This window comes from Salmo salar, chromosome 21, assembly GCF_965601325.2.
Source record: "Salmo salar chromosome 21, fSalSal1, whole genome shotgun sequence".
Lineage (NCBI taxonomy): Eukaryota > Metazoa > Chordata > Actinopteri > Salmoniformes > Salmonidae > Salmo > Salmo salar.
In genome coordinates, this window is record NC_138311.1 from 20,510,357 (window position 1) to 20,532,192 (window position 21,836).

The following is a 21,836-nucleotide window of genomic DNA, read 5'->3' on the forward strand; positions in this document are numbered from 1 at the left end:
TGATTTAGGCCCGACTAGGTGTGGTATATGGCCAATATACCATGACCAAGGGAGGTGGAGGTGGCACAGCTGAGCTGGCCTGTACATTGATATTGGAGCGGTCTAATGCACTGCATCTCAGTGCGACGCCCTGGTTCGAATCCAGGCTGTATCACATCCGGCCGTGAATGGGAGTCCCACAGGGTGGCGCACAATTGGTCCAGTGTCGGCCCGGGGTAGGCCGTCATTATAAATCGTAATTTGTTGGCGAGCCTAGTTAAATAAAGGTGGCGAGCTTAGTTCAATAAAGGTTAAATAAAATAAAAAATAAATATTGATTTGCAATAACAGACTTGATACATGTAATATATGTGTACTTAGCTATTTAGATGCGTTATTGTTCACCGTACAATTTCGTTGTTCATATGCTACAGTTACATATCTACAGGCATTTAGCTTGCGAGTACAGTATGAGCATTTTCTTCAAGACATAAGATCCTTTTTAAATGCATGAGTAGGGATGGCATTGAGGAGAGTTGGCGGGGAAGTGTAGGGCTTTGGTTGCCATGGTGGTGTGCAACAGCTCGACAGTACATCTTGGCTCTTGTGCCAAACAGCACTCTAATCCTTTCATGGCAAGTCCTCCAGCTCAGCTCTCACTCTCACTCTCCCAGATCAAAGCCTGCTTGTCTCCTACTGAGGCCCATGGCTGCCTGTCACTCTCCTCCTGCTCTCCTCTCCTCACCCGCAAGCTTTCCTCTTCTTACTGTGATGACTGGTCAAATGTTTTGAAAAGGCAAAGCAATTTGTTTACAAAGGCTCTCTTCGCACAAGGCAACTGGACTTGTGAAGGGTCTTTCTGTTCTTAAGCTGACGACTTGACATTGAGAGGCTTGAGGAGTGTTACTGATGGAAGGTTTGCACAAAGGATTCATAACAGAGGTGTTCAAGTTGGCGTTTAGTAAACCTGGGTTGCCTGCACCTCTTTTCACATTTTAGCTTGACAGGAGCTTCCAGTTCAAATTTGTGAAATGTAGTGTTAAATATTACATTAAAACAGCATTATAACATGTATACATTGCCCTCATCTAAAAAGAGCGGACAAAGGATATGCAAACAACTCATGACTGTAAGACATATGCTGTACACACGCAAAGCCGTGTTTGATTATTCTCACTTCGCTTGACAGAAGTACATCCCACCCCTCATTACAATACCACATGTGCCAACTCTAAAAGACACCAACCCTGTACCCATCTGACACACAATTGACAATATATTTATACACTATAGAAATAACTCTTATACTATAGCTTCTGTATAGTTGCTTCTGTATAGTTTCCAGGTAAAGCTCCAGAGTCTACGGGATTGGTCCATAATAGCATTTTCCACTCAACTTTTTAGAAATTCCATTATGATTGATGCAGCAGTGTTGTTTCCACAGCAGTTAGGTTATTTGGGGACAAAACATTTTTTACTGGTAACATCTGGTTTAGCAGCAGAAGGTCAAGTCCAATATCACACCCATTTGGAGCTGAAATAAAGATTGAGTGGAAACTGTTTTATTTTGTTACATTTTGAACCACTCCAAAAGGACATGTCTGGACTGTGGTTAAGCAACTGTCTCCACCTCACCCACATGAAATCCAACCTGATCCTAAATCCAGGCTGACGCACAAAGCTACATTTATGATTTTCTGAGAGAAAAACAAAAGAAACAAAAGCATGATGGTTTTGAACTATTAACACTTTTTAATAAACTTCCCTCAACAACATAATAATACCATAAACAATCAACTTCTGTTACGTGAATTGGTCATCTACATCTGACAGTGTTATACTTGACTGAAGTATATAGCGTCCAAACTGAGACTCCGATGTATTAGGTTAAACATTAGGGTACACTCTTAAAAATAAAGCTGCAAGTTGGAACCAAGTAAGTTTCTTGAGAGCAATACCACAGGGGAACTTTTTTGGAGTCTCGGAAGAATCATAAATGGGATGGTTCTTAAAAGAAACATACAAAAATTCCCAAACCAGAAATGTTCCAGCCCTCCAGGACAGGAATTGAATAGCCCTGCTTTAAGGTTTTAACCCTTATTTACATATTTCCCAGGGTGCCTTTAGAGTGAATTGTAGAGTCACCAGTACCACCCATGACTGTGTTTGCTAGTTACAGAGATATGATTGTTGCATTTATTCATTAGCATAGCTATGGCCTTCATGTATAATTTTGTCATAAAAATTTAATTATTTAAGACAAGGCCTTCAGTTGATGGCCTTCTTTTACTCTATACAGTGGCCTGTAACTCATAGATTACTGCCCACATCAGGCCTGCAAATCACATTATGCTGGTTTGCAAAGTGAAGTGTAATTCCTATTGGAATCCAGCCTGAGTGTGGATATTAAATATTTTCAGAAGAAAAATCACCTGCAACCTGCATTCAGAATGACTGCCAGGATTGGGAAGATTAAGATATTAGACTACTGTACCTTAATACCAACACTGGGGTTATTCTACACCACGAAGTGTTAATTTACTCATTACAGTGCTAATTGAACACACGGACAAACAAACACTAGTTAACACTGGCCAATTTGCTGTGTGCTATGAAAGGGACACATCTGCAGGCTTCCATTCATTTGAAGAACCAGATACCACGTCAAGAACCCCACACTTAACTCAAAGGTGCTTAATCGGGCAAGAGTTCTCAAAGGAACCTTAAGAACTGAGGAAGAACCATTTTAAGAACCCTCATTTTTTTTCAATATAGCAACAAATACAGCTTCATCAAATCCTGAATTCTTTGAATATTCATCAGTGAATGAAAAGTTATAAACCTCTTACGTAATTTACACTCAAAAATATTCACTTAGAAGTAATTGTCTTGTATATATGAGCATTTACCATTTGCTCTGATGACTACCATAATATAGAACAATTCTTCCAAACAGATTAATATTCATCCATGCTAAATAAATCCATTAGTAGCCCAGGGCTATTTCCTTGGTGGTGCTTGGAACGTCAAACATAAGAAATTGTGGCTTAGAAAAACCTTCTTGAAGTAGAAGATAAGGGATGGAGCAGAGAAAGCACTGAGTCCTGATGGATCCAAGAGTCTAAAGCACATGGGTGTGTCAGATATGGGATGTGTCATATGGACTGGATTCACACAGATCCATCCAGTAGTTCATCATTTACTTGGTTTGGTCTGGTTGTTGAACCACTTAACTAGTCCACATGATTCCAACTAAACAGATAGATTCATATTGAAGATTTCTGAACATAATACACTTCTAAAATGCAAGAGTTCAGGTACAGGCCATATTCTCAGAACAAGCCATATTATTCCCTATTTTCAAAAAAATGGCTTAACAAGGTCCGTAAATATGCTTCATTAATCAATATGCTGTTATGTCCTTCAAATCTTATGTCCTTTAAAAACCTCAACCTAGAAATACAAATCTTAAGGATTCATACAACACAATTACAAATGAACTTCTACTGCACATGTCCAGATCATGGATCACCATGTCAAGAAGCTATGCCTATATATGACATGTTCAAGCTCAGAATAAATAACTAGAATCATTAATTACAACAACTTTCCACAACATTCAGCCCTTGCAGTACAAGCACTACTCACATGCAATGGTCCAGGGTGGTCCTGTCCAACGGAGAGGAGAGATGTAACACCCACTGAATGGTTAAACACTCTACTGCATGTCACTGGCACATGGATGAAACTCTGCCTCCAAACAAAACACAGCCACCTAGTTAGTGTGGTGCCTCTCCCTCCCTCTGCCCCTGACCCAGCCGTAGCCGTATGCTCACGAAAGCGTGTAACGGGCTGCAGTAGCGTCACTTCCACTGGGTTATTTCATGGACGCGGCATCCATTAAGGGCTGGGACTGTGCTCTTGGCCCTGACACTCCCCTGTCGCTCCCCTCTCTCCCCTCTCCACCCCATAAGACAAAAGGCAAGCAAACAAAGACGGGGGAGCAGGGGGGAACCTTGGGGATCAGGCTGCACACAGATGGGGTCAGTCTCCAAGGCTCTGCTGATTCGCTGCATCACAACCATACATCATCACAAAAGATACATGAAGAATACACTGCTCAATAAAAGCTCCTCATGAGATCATGGTGAAAAAAATGTGCAATTGCAAGGCCATACAATGGGAGAAGATATAGGGGAAAGGAGGACTTCTTCATTGATTTGTCCATGTGTTGATGTGTTAGGAAATCAGATGTGAGAAAACGCAGATGTAATCGAAGTGAAAGCATGCGTTAGGGATAGGCAAAAATGTTCACAGACTTATTATAAGGTCATATAGAATATTTATCTACACACTAAAACATCTAATAATAATAGTATCAGATAGGGGTTCTTCGGCTTGTAAATATCAACTTCATAAAAAACATGATTTTATAGATTTAGAGGAACACTTTTTTGAAGGTTCTATAAAGAACCATGCTCATAAAGTTCTAAATGGAACCTGCACTGTTCTATAAAGAACCCTTTCCCAAGGTTCTATAAAGACCCATTAAAAAAGGTTTTATATAGCACCAAAAAACTTTCTGCTATGGTTACATCCATTTTAGTGGCTTTTAGAAGCCTTTTTTTATGGTTCTTTATAGAACCTTTCTCAATCTGAAAGGTTCTTTGTAGATCCTTTTGAAGAACCATACAGACTTTTTTATTCTGGTCAGCCATTATATTCCAGAGGTGTTATTACTGTGTTCATTGACAAGTTTAATCAAGTGAGCTATCTTTAAACAGCTTGGTGTCCTTCGGGAAAGAATTGAGAACCACTGAACAAATTGGTCATCTTTCACAAGACACCATCACTGGCCAACGTCATCTATAATATGTAGTGGCATAACACAACACATTAGATAAACTGGGATGACACTCTCACTCATGGTTGCACAAAACGCCACCGCTACTTACAATTGAATTATCACTAAAAGAGCAAACAATCATTTTGTGAACTGTAAATAAGAGCTTAAATGGTTCTTAGTGTCATTATGGTTGCACATAGAACCATCACCCTTTCCAAAGTCCTCGATTTTTTGTGTAGATTAATTTAAGTCATTTAGAAGATACTCATATACAGAGCAACTTACAGTAGTGAGTGCATACATTTTTCATACTGGTCCCCCATGGGAATCAAACCCACAACACTGGTGGTGTAAGCACCATGCTCTACCAACTGAGCCACATGGGACTGTGTACTCAACCACCCAAGTATGTTCAACCACCCAAGATACACAACGTTAACTTGAGGGATGAATCCAGCATGAACTGCACTGCACTGAACACAATCTGCATCATTCTGAGAGAACATTATCACTCCTGTTTAATTCTACCTTACTCTACTGTCCCCACGGACAGTTCTATGTGCACACGGTAACCATGGCAAAGGTTCAAGATTTTAATTACTCTGCTGGCCTATCAGTAAGATGATCTCCCCCAAGGGCTCACTACTGAAACACACATGGTTGATGGATCAAATAAATAAACATATTAATGCATTTACCTCTGCAGCAGTGTCCTACTACAATAAATGATGAACCCTCCTCTCTAATCTATCAACAATACAAACAAAAGAATAGCAATGAAGATAACATCTAGTATCCTCTTTACCTTTGCTTCGGGTTTTTCATTTGAGTAGCTGTGGTTGAGTTTCAACCGAGTGGAACTGGAAAGCCATGTGTGTGCCACAGCACAAGATGCCCTTAATGTAAACAACCTTTGGACTGCATTCTGATTAGCTTGGATAACATATAGTTGGCTGTGAGGGTCTATAAGAGGCATTGACCTGGAAGTTATGCTTTTCCTTTGAGTATAGGGCGGCTATACTACAGCTTGATTGTCTCCATGGCTACGACCCTGCCTGCCAGCACTGTGGCATCAGATTCCATGCAGCTTTACTCTGCTCTCTCTCACACAAGCTCTAGCCATTCAACAGCAGCCATGATCTGAGTTGACACAGTGAGGTTGTGCTTTTTAAGAACATAGATGTGAAAATACTTGGTGTGCTGTTTATTAACAGTGAAAAGCAAATTCTACAGTATTAAATCAACACTGAAAGTGTGGACTTGTATAGACACTGGAACAGTGTTAAATTAACACATTGCCTTTCGAGTGAATTGTAGTTACCACCCATGACTGCATTTGTTAGTTACAGAGACATGGTTGTTGTATTCATCCATTTAAAATTAAAGTACATTTATTTAAAGGTCATGAACAGTCAAAATCATGTTTTTCATGGAGTAGGGTGATATTTGGATGAAACCAGATCAACGTAAGATCATAAAGTTGGGATGTCAGCAAATATAATTAAAAGTGTACATTATTCATCTATGGCAAAGATACTTATATGTTTCCCCTTTCATCTGTGTCTGGTGTTAGCTAGTTACAGACTAGCTAGGTCTTCATCCAGCATGGAACAAAAGGGGGGAAGGGTCATTCAAAACACTATCAGTGCTGCTGTGAACTGCATCACATAAGACAAAACAAACGGGAGATGTATATATAAAATGATAATACAACATTCATGCAATTTAAATGTCTGAGTAGCTTTGTGGATTACCAAATTAGCTTGAGGTAATTTTACTGCAATACTGCTGTCTGCAACCATGCTGCTTGACCTTTATTTAACAAGGCAAGTCAGTTAAGAACAAATTCTTATTTACAATGACAGCCTACCAAAAGGCAAAAGGCCTCCTACGGGGATGGGGGTTGGGATTAATGATACAAAATGTTATAAAAATATAGAACGAAACACACATCACGACAAGAGAGACACCACAGCACTACATAAAGAGACACCTAAGACAACTAAATAGCTTGGCAGCAATGCATGAAAACACAACATGGTAGCAACACAACATGACAACAACATGGTAGCAACACAACATCGCAGCAGCACAAAATGGTAGCAGCACAAAACATGGTACAAACATTATTGGGCACAGACAACAGCACAAAAGGCAAGAAGGTAGAGACAACAAAACATCACGCGAAGCAGCCACAACTGTCTGGAAGTGTCCATGATTGAGTCTTTGAATGAAGAGATGGAGATGAAACGGTCCAGTTTGAGTGTTTGTTGCAGCTCGTTCCAGTCGCAAGCTGCAGCGAATTGAAAAGAGGAGCGACCCAGGGATGTGTGTGCTTTGGAGACCTTTAAAAGAATGTGACTGGCAGAACAGGTGTTGTACGTGGAGGATGAGGGCTGCAGTAGATATCTCAGATAGGGGGGAGAGAGGCCTAGGAGGGTTTTACAAATAAGCATCAACCAGTGGATCTTGCGATGGGTATACAGGGATGACCAGTTTACAGAAAAGTATAGAGTGCAGTGATGTGTCCTATAAGGAGCATTGGTGGCAAATCTGATGGCCGAATGGTAAAGAACATCTAGCCGCTCGATAGCACCCTCACCTGCCGATCTATAAATTACGTCTCCGTAGTCTAGCATGGGTAGGATGGTCATCTGAATCAGGGTTAGTTTGGCAGCTGCGGTGAAAGAGGAATGATTACAATAAAGGGAACCAAGTGTAGATTTAGCTTTAGCCTGCAGCTTTGATATGTGCTGAGAGAAGGACAGTGTACCCTCTAGCCATACTCCCAAGTACTTGTATGAGGTGACTACCTCAAGCTCTAAGCTCTCGGAGGTAGTAATCACACCTGTGGGGAGAGGGGCATTCTTCTTACCAAACCACATGACATTTGTTTTGGAGGTGTTCAGAACAAGGTTAAGGGCAGAGAAAGCTTGTGTGTAGAGCGTTTAACACAACATCCGGGGAGGAGCCAGCTGAGTATAAGACGGTATCATCCGCATAGAAATGGATGAGAGAGCTTCCTACTGCTTGAACTATGTTGTTGATGTAAATTGAGAAGAGCGTGGGACCTAGGATCAAGCCTTGGGGTATTCCCTTGTTGATAGGCAGTGTCTGAGACAGCAGATGTTCTGACTTTATACACTGCACTCTTTGAGAGAGGTCGTTAGCAAACCAGGCCTAATACCCCCCAGAGACACCAGTACTCCTTAGCAGGCCCACAAGAATGGAATGGTCTACCGTTTCAAAAGCTTTGGCAAAGTCAATAAAAACATCAGGACAACATTGCGGAAACCCGATTGCGAACCCGAGCTAATACTATAGACGTCAAGAAGGCCAGTCAGTTGATTATTGAGAAGTTTTTTCAACACTTTTGATAAACAGGGCATATAGAAATTGGCCTACAACAGTTAGGATCAGCTTGATCTCTCCCTTTTAATAAAGGATGCACCGTGGCTGACTTCCAAGCAATGGGAACCTCCCCAGAGAGGAGAGACAGGTTAAAAAGGTCAGAGATAGGCTTGGCGATCATAGGGGCAGCAACCTTAAAGAAGAAAGGGTGTTTTTTGGGGGTCAAGTTTAAGGAGCTACTTTAGCACCTCGGACTCAGTGACTGCCTGTAGGGAGAAACTTTGTAGCAGGCAGGGGAAAAAGAGGGAGGAGCATTGGGGATAGTCGCACAAGAAGGGGTGGGAGATGAGGAAATGTTGGACGGGCATGGAGGCATGGCAGAGTCAAATAGTAATCCTGACTTAATGAGCTGGTGATTAAAGAGCTCAGCCACGTTCTCCTTGTCAGTAACAACCACAACATCAACATTAAGGGACATTGGCAGCTGTGAGGAGGAGGGTTTATTCTCCAGGTCTTTAACCATTTTTCAGAACTTCTTGGGGTTAGACCCACAGAGAGAAAACTGCTCCTTAAATTAACTAACTTTGGCCTTCCGGATAGCCTGAGTGCACTTATTTCTAATTTGTCTGAACAAGAGCCAGTCAGCCTGAGTATGCGTGTGCCGAGCAATTTGCCAAATGGAATTCTTGAGGTGGAGTAACTCTGCCAGGTCACGGTCGAACCAGGAGCTGAACCTGTTTTTAATTCTAATTTTCTTTATGGGCGCATATTTGTTAACGATACCACTGAAAATATCAAAAAAGAAGGTTAAAGCGTCTTCGACGGTGTATAATCAAGCTGATTATACACCAATTTACAGAAGCCATGTCAATTCAGGCCATGACAAATCAGGACAGGTTGTTTCACTGAGCAGCCATTACAAACACATGCTGTAAAACAGTGATCACTAAGGTCATTACAGAAAACACCAGACTGATACCTATCAGGATTATTTGTAAGGATAACATCAAGGAGAGTAGCCTTTTCTGAGAAAGATTTAAGGAGTCCCATTGCTTTAGGACTTGGTCAGTTGGTTTAAGCATGTCACTGTTTAGGTCCCCTAGCAGGAAAAATTCAGACTTAGTGAAAAGGGCCAGGAGAGAGCTTAGGGCATATTGGGTACAGGCCGGTGCTGATGGTGGCCAATAACACCCGGCAACAGTCAACAAAGAGTTATTTGAAAGTTGAATGTGTAAAACCAGCAAATTGAATTGTTTGGTGACAGACTTGGTAGAGACAATAGAGCACTGAAGGTAATCCTTGGTAAAGATTGCCACTCTACCACCTTTGGAAGATCTGTCTTGCCGAAAAAAGGTTATAACCAGAAAGGTTAACATCAGTGTTCAAAACACTCTTTCTTAACCACGTCTCAGTAATGACCAACACATCTGGATTGGAGCTGTGAACCCACACTTTCAATTGATCAAATGTAGGTAATAAGCTTCTAGTGTTAATATGCAGAAAACCAAGGCTTTGAAGAGAGCAGAAATCAGTGAAGCAGATATCAGAGCACAAATAAGAATTGGGGCTAGTAGATGGGCCAGGGTGTACATGCACAATCCAAGATATAAGCAGCAGTAATACAATCAGGGCACGGCAGAGTACAGGGAGAGCTCTGCAGTGTTGATTTAGAACATTTGAATGTGCATAAGATGGCAACAAGATCATAATGTACAGCAATTTATTCAGGTAACATGAATACAAAGCTGGCGAGATGTGGTTAGAATAGGATGGGGGGCCAAGAGTCTGTGTAACCAATAGAGAGTCAGAGTCCCGAGTGTGAGAACAAACAGTCAGTACCACGGTTGAATAAACAAGCAAGTTCATAGTCAACAAAGCACGCAGGAGTCATGAGGCAAAGAGCATAAAGCACAAGAGAAAAATACAACGACTTGGGGCTAGTCATTGTAAGTTCAAAGTCACTTACCCCAACATTGCGTGTGTGCTGGAGGAGAGCGAAAGCTCAGGAGAGAGGAGGGAGTCTGGTGGGGGAACCTGTACCAGACAGGGGGAGACAGGCCAGGGCAGATGGTGAACAGATCACCAGGTGGAACCCAAGCAGCAGTGCAGCAGGCAACGGGAGTAGGTGTTACACCCACTTGGGAGAAACTTTCTTCGGGAGGCAGATTCCTTGTAGAAAATCCCAGCTAGCTGGCTAACGTAGCTAACGTAGCTAACATGTCTCTGTCCACCGTCTTTTCCAAATGGAACATTTTTGAGATTCTGAGGAGGATATCTCTGCACAGATGGAGGGGGCTATGAAACTATCTTGCCATTGTCATGCTCAAGCGTTTTCACGCCTCTCACTTCACACTTCAGTGCTAATTTCTGTCTGTTTATTTTCTAGCGGCTTGGTAGCTTAGTGGCCTTATTTATTAAGCTTTATATATCAAAATTACCTAGAGATTATTGTGTTTTAATTTTGGGCTTCAGAAGTAAGTTCAGACTGAACATTACTCACTCAGTTTTGTGTTGGATGGTATTTCCAGGTTCCAATGTGTTTCTTCTGCAGGTTTTGGTTTGTTCTAAGTTTTTTTTATTGATGATCCTTGGTGGTAATAGTTTAATCAGATAATTTGGCCCAAAATCAAGGTTTTAGGTATGGAATTGTGATTTGGAATGAAGGTTTTGATGTTGATGGTAGTATCCTGTGTAAGTCCTTGCAAAAGATATAAGTTTATCTACATTTATCCAACTCTAAATTCTATCAAAGTAAGGCGAGCTCATTAATATATCTCCCCACCCACTCAGCCTGTCTTTTCAAACTTCCTGGTAGTTAGCCATGAGAGACAAAGTACTAAAATGTTGAGCAATTCTATCCGAAACAAGTATTATATGTGATATTTAATCACTCAAAGGTTATTTTACATGGGAATCAGAATGACTGTTCGGGACCTTTAACACAATATAATACGTATTTCATAAGGCCTGAGTTTGAGGTCCTACACTCTAAACATAAGAACTCTGTAAGTGCTGAATTAACACTCATTGGTGTAAAATAACACCAGTGTTGATAAAATAACCAGATTTTAACCAAAACCACTCCCATCATTATCATATTTCCCAGCATGCTCTATTGCAGGATGATTTTAAGAATTGTTTTTTCAATATCTATGTTCTTGCATGTACATTGATTGATTAATTCATCTTATGTTTCTCAAATATAAATGAAATACATTTTCTAAACTAATCCAATATGTTACTAGGTACTGAAATGGTTGTTCCAATTTAGACGCTTTAGGTTGTCTAATATTGCAGTCTTCCCAACCCTGGCAGTCATTCTGAATGCAGGTTGTGGTTGATTAAAAATGCTCAAGGTTGGATATTGGCACTCTGGCTGAATTTCAATAGGAATTACACATCACTTTGCAAGCCAGCATAATGTGGCAGGTTGTGTGAAAAACCCAACAAGCATAGGTTTATTAAACCATCAATTTAGTTTTCATTCTGGGTTGACCAAGCAGATGGAATAATGTAATCTATAGGTTATATTCAAGGGGTGTGGCTTATTAGGGGTGGGGCTTTAACATAGTTAATGTCATTCCTGGTGATCATGTTAACTTTGTTCAGAACAAAGTCATATTTTAATTGAACACAATTGCACATTACATTTTTATACACAAATATAAATGCCTTTATTTTCATATTAGTGCTACATAGTGGTTACTATCACATTGGGCTTTGGATATGCTTTCAAAGGTCATTCAGTGTCAAAATCGTTTTTTTTGTGAAATTGGATGATATTTGAAGGAAACCAGATTAAAGTATGATGACCAAAATATGAAAAGTTACTGTTGCTTCTGCATAGATAAAGTTTGATCATAAAGTTACTGGTTCCCTCCCCCATGTCAAAAACTTGGATTCATTATTAAGGGGACAACGTGATGTCACCTTTACTCTAATTTGAATTTGCCAAAGGTAACATGATATTCTTTAACCTAATTTCTTAAGTACCACCTTGTAACCAACATCAGAGAAGGCATGTTTGCGGAGGGGTGTGGTTTATATAGCTAGATAGCTACTCTACGGTTGCCAAAATTTTACTGTAGGGTGTCAGCAAATACAGTGCATTCGGAAAGTATTCAGACCCCTTGACTTTTTCCACATTTCGTTTTTTTCCCCACATCAAGCTACACACAAAACCCCATAATGACGAAGCAAAAACAGGTTTTTATAAATGTTTGCAAATGTATAAAAAACAACAACTGAATTTACATAAGTATTCAGACCCTTTTCTCAGTACTTTGTTGAAGCACCTTTGGCAGAGATTACAGTCTTGAGTCTTGGGTATGACGCTACACGCTTGGCACACCTGTATTTGGTGAGTTTCTCCGATTCTTCTCTGCAGATCCTCTCAACCTCTGTCAGGTTGGATGGGGAGCATTGCTGCACAGCTATTTTCAAGTTTCTCAAGAGATGTTCAATCGGGTTCAAGTCCGGGCTCTGGCTGGGCCACTTAAGGACATTCAGGGACTTGTCCTGAAGTAAATCCTAAGTTATATTGGCTGTGTGCTTAGGGTCGTTATCCTGTTGGAAGGTGAACCATTGCCCCAGTCTGAGGTCCTGAGTGCTCTCTGGAGCAGGTTTTCATCAAGGATCTCTCTGTACTTTGCTCCTATCATCAGTCCCTCGATCCTGACAAGTATCCCAGTCCCTGAAAAACATCCCCACAGCATGATGCTGCCACCACCATGCTTCACCGTAGGGATGTTGTCAGGTGTCCTCCAGACGTGACGCTTGGCATTCAGGCCAAAAAGTTCAATCTTGGTTTCATCAGACCAGAGAATCTTGTTTCTCATGGTCTGAGAGTCCTTTAGGTGCCTTTTGGCAAACTGCAAGTGGGCTGTCATGTGCATTTCACTGAGGAGTGGCTTCCGTCTGGCTACTCTACTATAAAGACCTGATTGGTGGAGTGCTGCAGAGATGGTTGTCCTTCTGGAAGGTTCTCCCATCTCCACAGAGGAACTCTAGAGCTTTGTCAGAGTGACCGTCGGGTTCTTGGTCACCTCCCTGACCAAGGCACTTCTCCCCCGATTGCTCAGTTTGGCCGTGTGGCCAGCTCTAGGAAGAGTCTTGGTGGTTCCAAACTTCTTCCATTTAACAATTATGGAGGCCACTGTGTTCTTGGGGACCTTCAATGCTGCAGAAATGTTTAATACTCTTCCCCAGATATGTGCCTTGACACAATCCTGTCTTGGAGCTCTACAGACAACTCCTTTGACCTCATGGCTTGGTTTTTGCTATAACATGCACAGTTAACTGTGAGACCTTATATAGACAGGTATGTGCCTTTCCAAATCATGTCCAATCAATTGAATTTACCACAGGTGGACTCCAATCAGGTAGTAGAAACATCTCAAGGATGATCAATGGAAACAGGATGCACCTGAGCTCAATTTCAAGTCTCATAGCAAAGGGTCTGAATACTTATGTAAATAAGGTATTTCTGTTTTTTACGTTTAATAAATGTGCAAACATTTTTAAAACCCTGTTTTCGCTTAGTCATTATGGGGTATTGTGTGGAAAAGTCAAGGGGTCTGGCTACATTCCGAATGCACTCTATGATTAAAGGTTTACCCTATTCATCCATATGGCAAAGGTACTTACATATTTCCCCTTTCATCTGTGTCTGTTACTGGCTAGCTAGGTCTTCAGCCAGCATGGAACAAAAGTGGGGCAAGGGTCATTAACAACTCCGACACAGTTGTCAAGTCAACACATCCTAACAGTGCTGTGATTTTGTTGGTAAGTTTTTATAAGGATCCAAGATGGCGTAGCAGTAGGACGTGTGTGTTTGTCTTTGTCTTATCCCGTGTAAATAGCCGGTCTTTTTCGTATATATCTTAATCTCACTATCTATCTACGAATTAAATATACTTTCCTGCAACTCGCCTCACCCAATGCGGTACAGATCTGCTATTTTTATTACTTATAACTGGATCTTCCATCAGGAGCTAACCATCTAACTAGCTACTAGACTTTGTTAGCCTCGGCTAGCGGTCTCCACCTTTTTCTTGGTCACCAGCCAGCCTTAGCTCGGACAACACCTGCCAGTCTGCACAGCGCGATATCAACCCAGAGCATATCGGACTGCTTCTCTTTACCACATCACTGGATTCCTGCCGTTCTGGATCATTACACCGGATCATCGCAGCTAGCTAGCTGCAAACGAGTGGCTACTGTTAGCTAACGCCTCTGTCCCGAAGCAAGCTCCAGCTAGCCTTGAGCTAGCCGCGAGCTAGGCCCATATACCTGCTAATTCTAGGGTTACAATACCTCCTTTGCCAGTTGGCCTGGACCCTTTATTGTCAACACGGAGCCCTGCCAATCCTTCACGACTGGACTACCAATGTGATCGCCCGATATGGTCTCAACAGGCTATTCTGTTATGATGTCGCCGAAGAACCATCTACTAGCCACGGCCCGCTAGCTTTTCTGAATGCTGTGTCCCCTAATCGCCTTGCATAGTAGTGACTACTGAACGGCACCCTGACTCACCTATTGCTGCTCTTTTGACCCTATTATCACTCGGCTACACAGCTGATGCCTCATGGACTGTTTCAATAACACTATACCTCATTTTGTTTACCTGTCAGCCCCAGCCTCAAACTCAGGTCCTGTATGTACCTAACTGACCCGCTCTGCACATTCATCGCCATTTACCCATTGTTGTCTTAGCTTTCCTGATCAACACATGTGATTGCTTTATGCCTCTCTCTAATGGGGCAGCAGCATAGCCTAGTGGTTAGCGCATTGGACTAGTAACCAAAAGGTTGCAAGATCGAATCCCCGAGCTGACAAGGTACAAATCTGTCGTCCTGCCCCTGAACAAGGCAGTTAACCCACTGTTCCTAGGCCGTCATTGAAAATAAAAATTTGTTCTTGCTATCCAGGTCTGTGCTCAAAAAGTTTGAGCTTCTACTTTAAAAAATCCCCCTTTTAAGAAATACGTCTTTCACTGTTGCCAATTGTTATAGACCCCCCTCAGCCCCCAGCTATGTCTTGGACACCATATGGGAATTAATTGCCCCCCATTTGTACTTTTAGGTGACCTAAACTGGCATATGCTTACACCCCGGCCGTCCTACACTCTGAACTAGACTCAATCTCACACAAATTATCAAGGAACCTACTAGGTACCCTAAATCTGTAAACACGGGCTCCCTCATAGATATCATCCTGACCAACCTGCCCTCTAAATACACCTCTGCTGTCTTCAACCAGGATCTCAGCGATTGCTGCCTCATTGCCTGCGTCCGTAATGTGTCTGCGGTCAAACGACCACCCCTCATCAATGTCAAATGCTCCCTAAAACACTTAAGCGAGCAGGCCTTTCTAATCGACTTGGCCCAGGTATTCTGGTGGGATATTGACCTCATTCCGTCAGTAGAGGATGCCTGGTTATTCTTTAAAAGTGCTTTCCTCACCATCTTAAATAAGCATGCCCCATTCAAAAAAAATTGAACTAAGAACAGATATTACCCTTGGTTCACTGCAGACTTGACTGCCCCTTCGATAGCACAAAAACATCCTGTGGCGTACTGCATTAGCATTGAATAGCCCCCGCGATATGCAACTTTTCAGGGAAGTCAGGAACCAATATGCACAGGCAGTTAGGAAAGCAAAGGCTAGCTTTTTCCCCACTGCACTAAGGCTAGGAAACACTTTCACCACCGATAAATCTACGATAATCGAGAATTTTAAGAAGCATTTTTCTACAGCTGGCCATGCTTTCCACCTGGCTACCCCTACCCCGGTCAACAGCTCTGCAATCCCACAGCAAGTTGCCCAAGCCTCCTCCATTTCTCCTTCACCCAAATCAAGATAGCTGATGTTCTGAAAGAGCTGCAAAATCTGGACCCCTACAAATCAGCCGGGCTAGACAATCTGGACCCTCTCTTTCTAAAATTAACCCACGGCAATTGTTGTAACCCCTATTACTAGCCTGTTCAACCTCTCTTTCATATCGTCTGATATACCTAAAGATTGGAAAGCTGCCGCGGTCATCTGACCTGGTCATGGGTGCACCTCAGCCACGCACAAGGTCCTAAACGATATCATAACAGCCATCAATAAAAGACAATACTGTGCAGCCGTCTTCATCGACCTGGCCAAGGCTTTCGACTCTGTCAATCACCGCATTCTTATCGGTGAACTCAACAGCCTTGGTTTCTCAAATGACTGCCTCGCCTGGTTCACCATCTACTTCTCAGATAGAGTTCAGTGTGTCAAATCAGAGGACCTGTTGTCTGGACCTCTGGCAGTCTCTATGGGGGTGCCACAGGGTTCAATTCTCGGGCCAACTCTTTTCTCTGTATACATCAATGATGTCGCTCTTGCTGCTGGTGATTCTCTGATCCACCTCTACGCAGACAACACCATTATGTATACTTCTGGCCCTTCTTTGGACACTGTTAAAAAACCTCCAGACAAGCTTCAATGCCATACAACACTCCTTCTGTGGCCTCCAACTGCTCTTAAATGCAAGTAAAACTAAATGCATGCTCTTCAACCAATCGCTGCCCGCACCCACCCGCCCGTCTATCATCACTACTGGACGGTTCTGACTTAGAATATGTGGATTACTACAAATACCTAGGTGTCTGGTTAGACTGTAAAGTCTCCTTCCAGACTCACATTAAGCATCTCCAATCCAAAATTAAATCTAGAATCGGCTTCCTATTTTACAAAATAGCCTTCAACACTCTACTCGGGAAATTGGATGTAGTGCCATCCGTTTTGTCACCAAAGCCCCATATACTACCCACCACTGCGACCTGTAGGCTCTCGTTGGCTGGCCCTCGCTTCATATTCATCGCCAAACCCATTGGCTCCAGGTCATCTATAAATCTTTGCTAGGTAAAGCCCCGCCTTATCTCAGCTCACTTGTCACCATAGCAGCACCCACCCGTAGCACGCGCTCCAGAAGGTATATTTCACTGGTCACCCCCAATGCCAACTCCCCCTTTGGCCGCCTTTCCTTTCAGTTCTCTGCTGAAAGAACTGATCATTGTACCTGTACACAGTCATTCTGTAAATAGCCTACCCAACTACCTCATCCCCATATTGTTATTTATTTTTTGCTCCTTTGCACCCCAGTATCTCTACTTGCACATTCATCTTCTGCACATCTATCACTCCAGTGTTTAATTGCTAAATTGTAATTATTTCGCCACTATGGCCTATTTATTGCCTTACCTCCCTAATCTTACTACATTTGCACACACTGTATATAGATTTTTCTATTGTGTTATTGACTGTACGTTTGTTTATCCCATGTGTAACTCTGTGTTGTTTTTGTCTCACTGCTTTGCTTTATCTTGGCCAGGTCGCAGTTGTAAATCAGAACTTGTTCTCAACTGGCCTACCTGGTTAAATAAAGGTGAAATGTTATATTTATTTACTTTTAATTGCAAAACTGCTCACTGCATCCAAGTTGCTTGACGTAGGCGTTTCAATGAGCTGTCAGTCGAGGTGAGGTCATCAATATAAGCTCCCCGCCCACTCAGCCTGTATTTTCCAACTTCCTGGTAGCTAACCATGCTAACCGTACTTTTCAGAATGACTGTCCAGGACCTTTAACAATTTCAAAAGTGTTATTTTAACACCAGTTGAGTGATGTTATGTTCACTGAAGGTAGTATACATTTCACACTTTCCGAGTTAAATGTACAAAATAGATTTTACTTTGCAGTCTATGACTAGCTACCATGGCTCACTCTCAAACTTGGACACCCTAAGCACAAAGTCTGCAGATAAAGTGTGCCTCAAATGTCCAGCACAAATAAATCATTTTCAGAGAAACGCCGGGATGAGTTGCAATAATTTTTTGCCGGAGAAACACAATACAATACTGAATGCCTGTTGTTTTCCCAGTTAAATAGGGAGATAGAGGCAGTACCTTATGGGGAAATAAGGTTATGTGTTGTGTTTAGTTCCACAGCACATTCTAATAGCTAAAGCTTGTTGGCTTTTCTTTTTTCCTGAAAAATGTATCCTTCTTTTGTAAGTCTGTGGCAACAGCCTGCCACATTCTTTTCTGCTTGGAGAGCCCGGTAATTGCTTCCAGCAGCTTCTGATGGATTTTCTTAGACACTGTTAGACTATTAGAGTTATGTCTTTATTAAGCAAAATATTAACTTAAAGCTGTTTATCGCAACTCAGATGAAAAGGTGAGAAATGTCTAGGTAATTCTCAGATGTCTCAGACACAGTTACACAGCTAAAAACTGGCTGACTAAACTTAGTCATCAGCACATTCATGATACCTGCTTAAATCATCAGTTAACTTCAATACAGACCCTATTGTACTGTGCCTTGTATCCTCCCAGAAACATACAGTTTTACTAACACACTGAACAAAGTGGAGACTGGCTAGGGGGGAGTGTGAACATCTGCTGTTCCATGCTACTGTGTCCTATCCTGGGAGAGCCTCGGATAGGATGAGCGCTGCAGGAGCCCTCAGCAGGAGAACCAGCTCTTAGAATCTGGGTCTGAGCTTTGGGACTTCTGGCTGGGTGCATTCCATCCTCACTACACTACAGGCTCTGTCAAAACACCATCAGCTCTGGTTTGGTCTGGTCCCTCAGTGGGAATAATTACATGATGCATTGTTAGAGGCAGAACGGGTTATCATAGACAAGCAATATAGTGGATAGACGTTAGCTATCACTTCTTGGCATATCATTTTTACACTATAGGTTATAGTTTCTGTAGAGGGCTCTGGCTAGATGGGGTTGAGTAGTCCTCAACAAGAGTTAACTGAAAAACGTGTAAGCTTCATTGCTTTGGCTGGCTAGAAGCATGCAGAGTATCCTCCTTTCATTCCTTCTCCATATATATCTCACTTGCTCTAAAGTCTTTGCAGGACACATTCCCCAAACTTGGCTCCAACAATAAATTTTTCTCCCATTTCAAAATGGATTAAACAGTCGCCTTTTCCACTGAGCTCAGATTGTCTTCTCTGGGAACTGGAGCTTGTGCTCCAGACTCCAACAGCAGAGGAGTATCCAACCACACATTGTGGTGACTGACTCACAGACTTAGCATCACTCTTTCCACAGTCAATGCTACAGTACAGTACAACCCTTGGGCTCACATCAACACGTGCTCTGTCACAACCAATGGCTGGGAATAATATAGGAATGGACAAAGCCATTGATCACATGACACCATTGATTCCTATGTGAAGACTCAATAGCGCATTTGAAGCCAAGGAAGTCAGGTTAAGATGCGCATGCATTTTTAGTTACTCCAGGTAGGGATGTTGCAGGCTAGCTCAGTGTTGCCCCCAAACCCCCCCCCCATTGAGTATCTCAAGTTGAAGGCCGCCCGGGTACTACAGGCTGCCATTAGCTACTAAATTATCCTCATAACTTCTTCTGTTTGCAATTTTAAAATAATTGGTTAAATAATCGAGGACATACATCTGGTGTAATAGAATACATTATTGGTACAACGATTGTCTAAAAAAATGCTTTATTTACACAAAGATTGACCATGAAGTTTGACATTTTCTCATTCATTTTCTCATTCCCTAATGGGGATCCTGTTTTTTTGCAAATTATGCCTGCAGTACCGCGGTCTGCCTTGAACTTCATGGCTTCAATTAGAGTGGGCAGTCATTCTCCCCTGATCACAACACCCAGGCCTAGTGAATTCACACTCAATAATGGCCCTGGCTCTCTTGACCTGGGATGGATACATTGTGTTCATTTATCATTAAGAAGGATAGTAGTGAGGCAAAAGTGGGGTTTAAGAGGTGATACACCAACAGAAACTACAATTCACATTGCTAAACATAAATAAAAAATCACAAGAAATCCATTGCACTCAGGATTATTAGAAGGTATTGATGAGAAATTACTCATCTGGCCAGTTCTTAAAAAATTTAAAAATTAAAAAATTTAAAAGAGCTGGTTACGGAATTCAGTCCTCAAGGCAAAGAAAACACAAAATATTAATGTTGAGAGAAAGTACTACTGTTTCAGTCTATTTAAGACAAAGTTTACAAAGAAAGTGTTTGAAGTGTTTGAACACTACCAGATGCTTCTAGGCTGCACATGAGGGAAACTACAGAAAACCAAAATGAATATACCACATTCCCACTTTTACCATTTTTGGCTCAATTAAATGTACTGTATCCTTTCCTAAAATAACATGGTACTGCTGTCGTTTCCACCAAAAAGCTTTAGGTTAAGATATATGACATAACGTTTATTTGAAATTATAAGATTTATGGTGTAAAATTACAAGGAACAGAACCCTCTGACCTCCTGATGTACAGTAGCCGCATGACAGTTGACTGGTTCCCTGAAATTAAGTATATGTACATTTTTCTGTTTAATAAGCCAAAGTCAGAACAGTTTCCTCTTTGTGGTACCTGGTAACTCACTGGACTTGTCAGCAGGTATGATTCATGTCCACACCAGTCTCAACCTGTTCTTTTACAGCAATTCCTGCTCCTCCTTACTTGGAACACACACTCTCTCTCTCACACACACACACACACACACACACACACACACACACACACACACACACACACACACACACACACACACACACACACACACACACACACACACACACACACACACACACACACACACACACACACACACACACACACACACCCTGGGACTTCAACACCTGACCAGTAGCTCAGTAACAGGAATTCACTTACAGCACATTCCTATTCTGTTGTCTCTCAGACTGGCAGAAAGAGTCAAGCAATATTAGGCCCCCGAGTCTCATCAATATCCATTTAAGAGAGATTGATCAAATCTTTATATAGGCCTTTTTTTTATAGTCCTTCTGATTCAATACTGAGAATGTATTATCCTAATCACTTTGTAATCCCTAATCACATTCTCTGCCTTTGCGCAAGAAATTGTACACCGTGTGCAGGGGAGACAACAATGTTGAGTCAGCAATGGTTAGCTTAACAATTTGGTTGTTAAGGGACGCAACTGAAAGTCATGGAGAACGTTATACTTTACAAAAACTCAGTGCTGAATACAATTCATAGTCTCATCACTATTCCAATGTTGCCATTTGTCCTTAGACCTCTACAGCATGTATCTTACCTGGCTCCCCATGGCTGCCATGTGTGTCTCTCCCAGGTGAATAATGGCAGAACAGCAGAATGTGGCCAGGCAGAATGTCTCCGTGAGGCAGCAGTCAGCCAGGATTCCTCTGGTAAAAACATACAGGAGACAGGAGGTTGGAAGGTGTTCTGTCTCGCTGCTGTACACTCCCCTTCATCAGGGTGTGTACACACACATACCATGTTGACACACACTCTGCTTCTCATCTGCCTCACAGGTTTACACAGGAGCACAGAAAGCTGGGCTGGGTTGAGTCCTTCCACCCCAGGGGAGCTGCCATTACAGTAATGCCTTTACAGTTCTATCCACACACAGTGTACAAATATTTCCATTTTAATTCATCCTATTTATGCTCACTGTACGTCATCATCTGACCTACCCATATGGTGGGGGAACTTATCTGTTCTGCACCTAATATGCACAAACTTTGTAAATTATTGATTATCGTTTGGTAGTTAGCTGCAAAAAACAACACCAAATGAATTAAATAGAATTAGGAGGAATAGTCAGGGAG

General features: G+C 41.9%; 1 protein-coding gene across 2 annotated transcripts in view; it reads right to left on the bottom strand.

Moving 5' to 3' along the window:
- Window positions 1–21,454, bottom strand: part of LOC106581913 (E3 ubiquitin-protein ligase Midline-1) — a 61,228-nt gene extending 39,774 nt beyond the window's left edge. Inside the window, exon 1 of one of the 2 annotated variants that reach the window (XM_082967030.1) lies at window positions 21,302–21,454. The gene's annotated coding sequence lies outside the window, so the exon portion shown is untranslated. Of the gene's footprint in view, window positions 1–3,627; window positions 3,921–21,301 lie in introns of those variants that run through there. The other variant, XM_082967031.1, reaches the window with a different exon arrangement.
- Window positions 21,455–21,836: the final 382 nt, after the last annotated feature.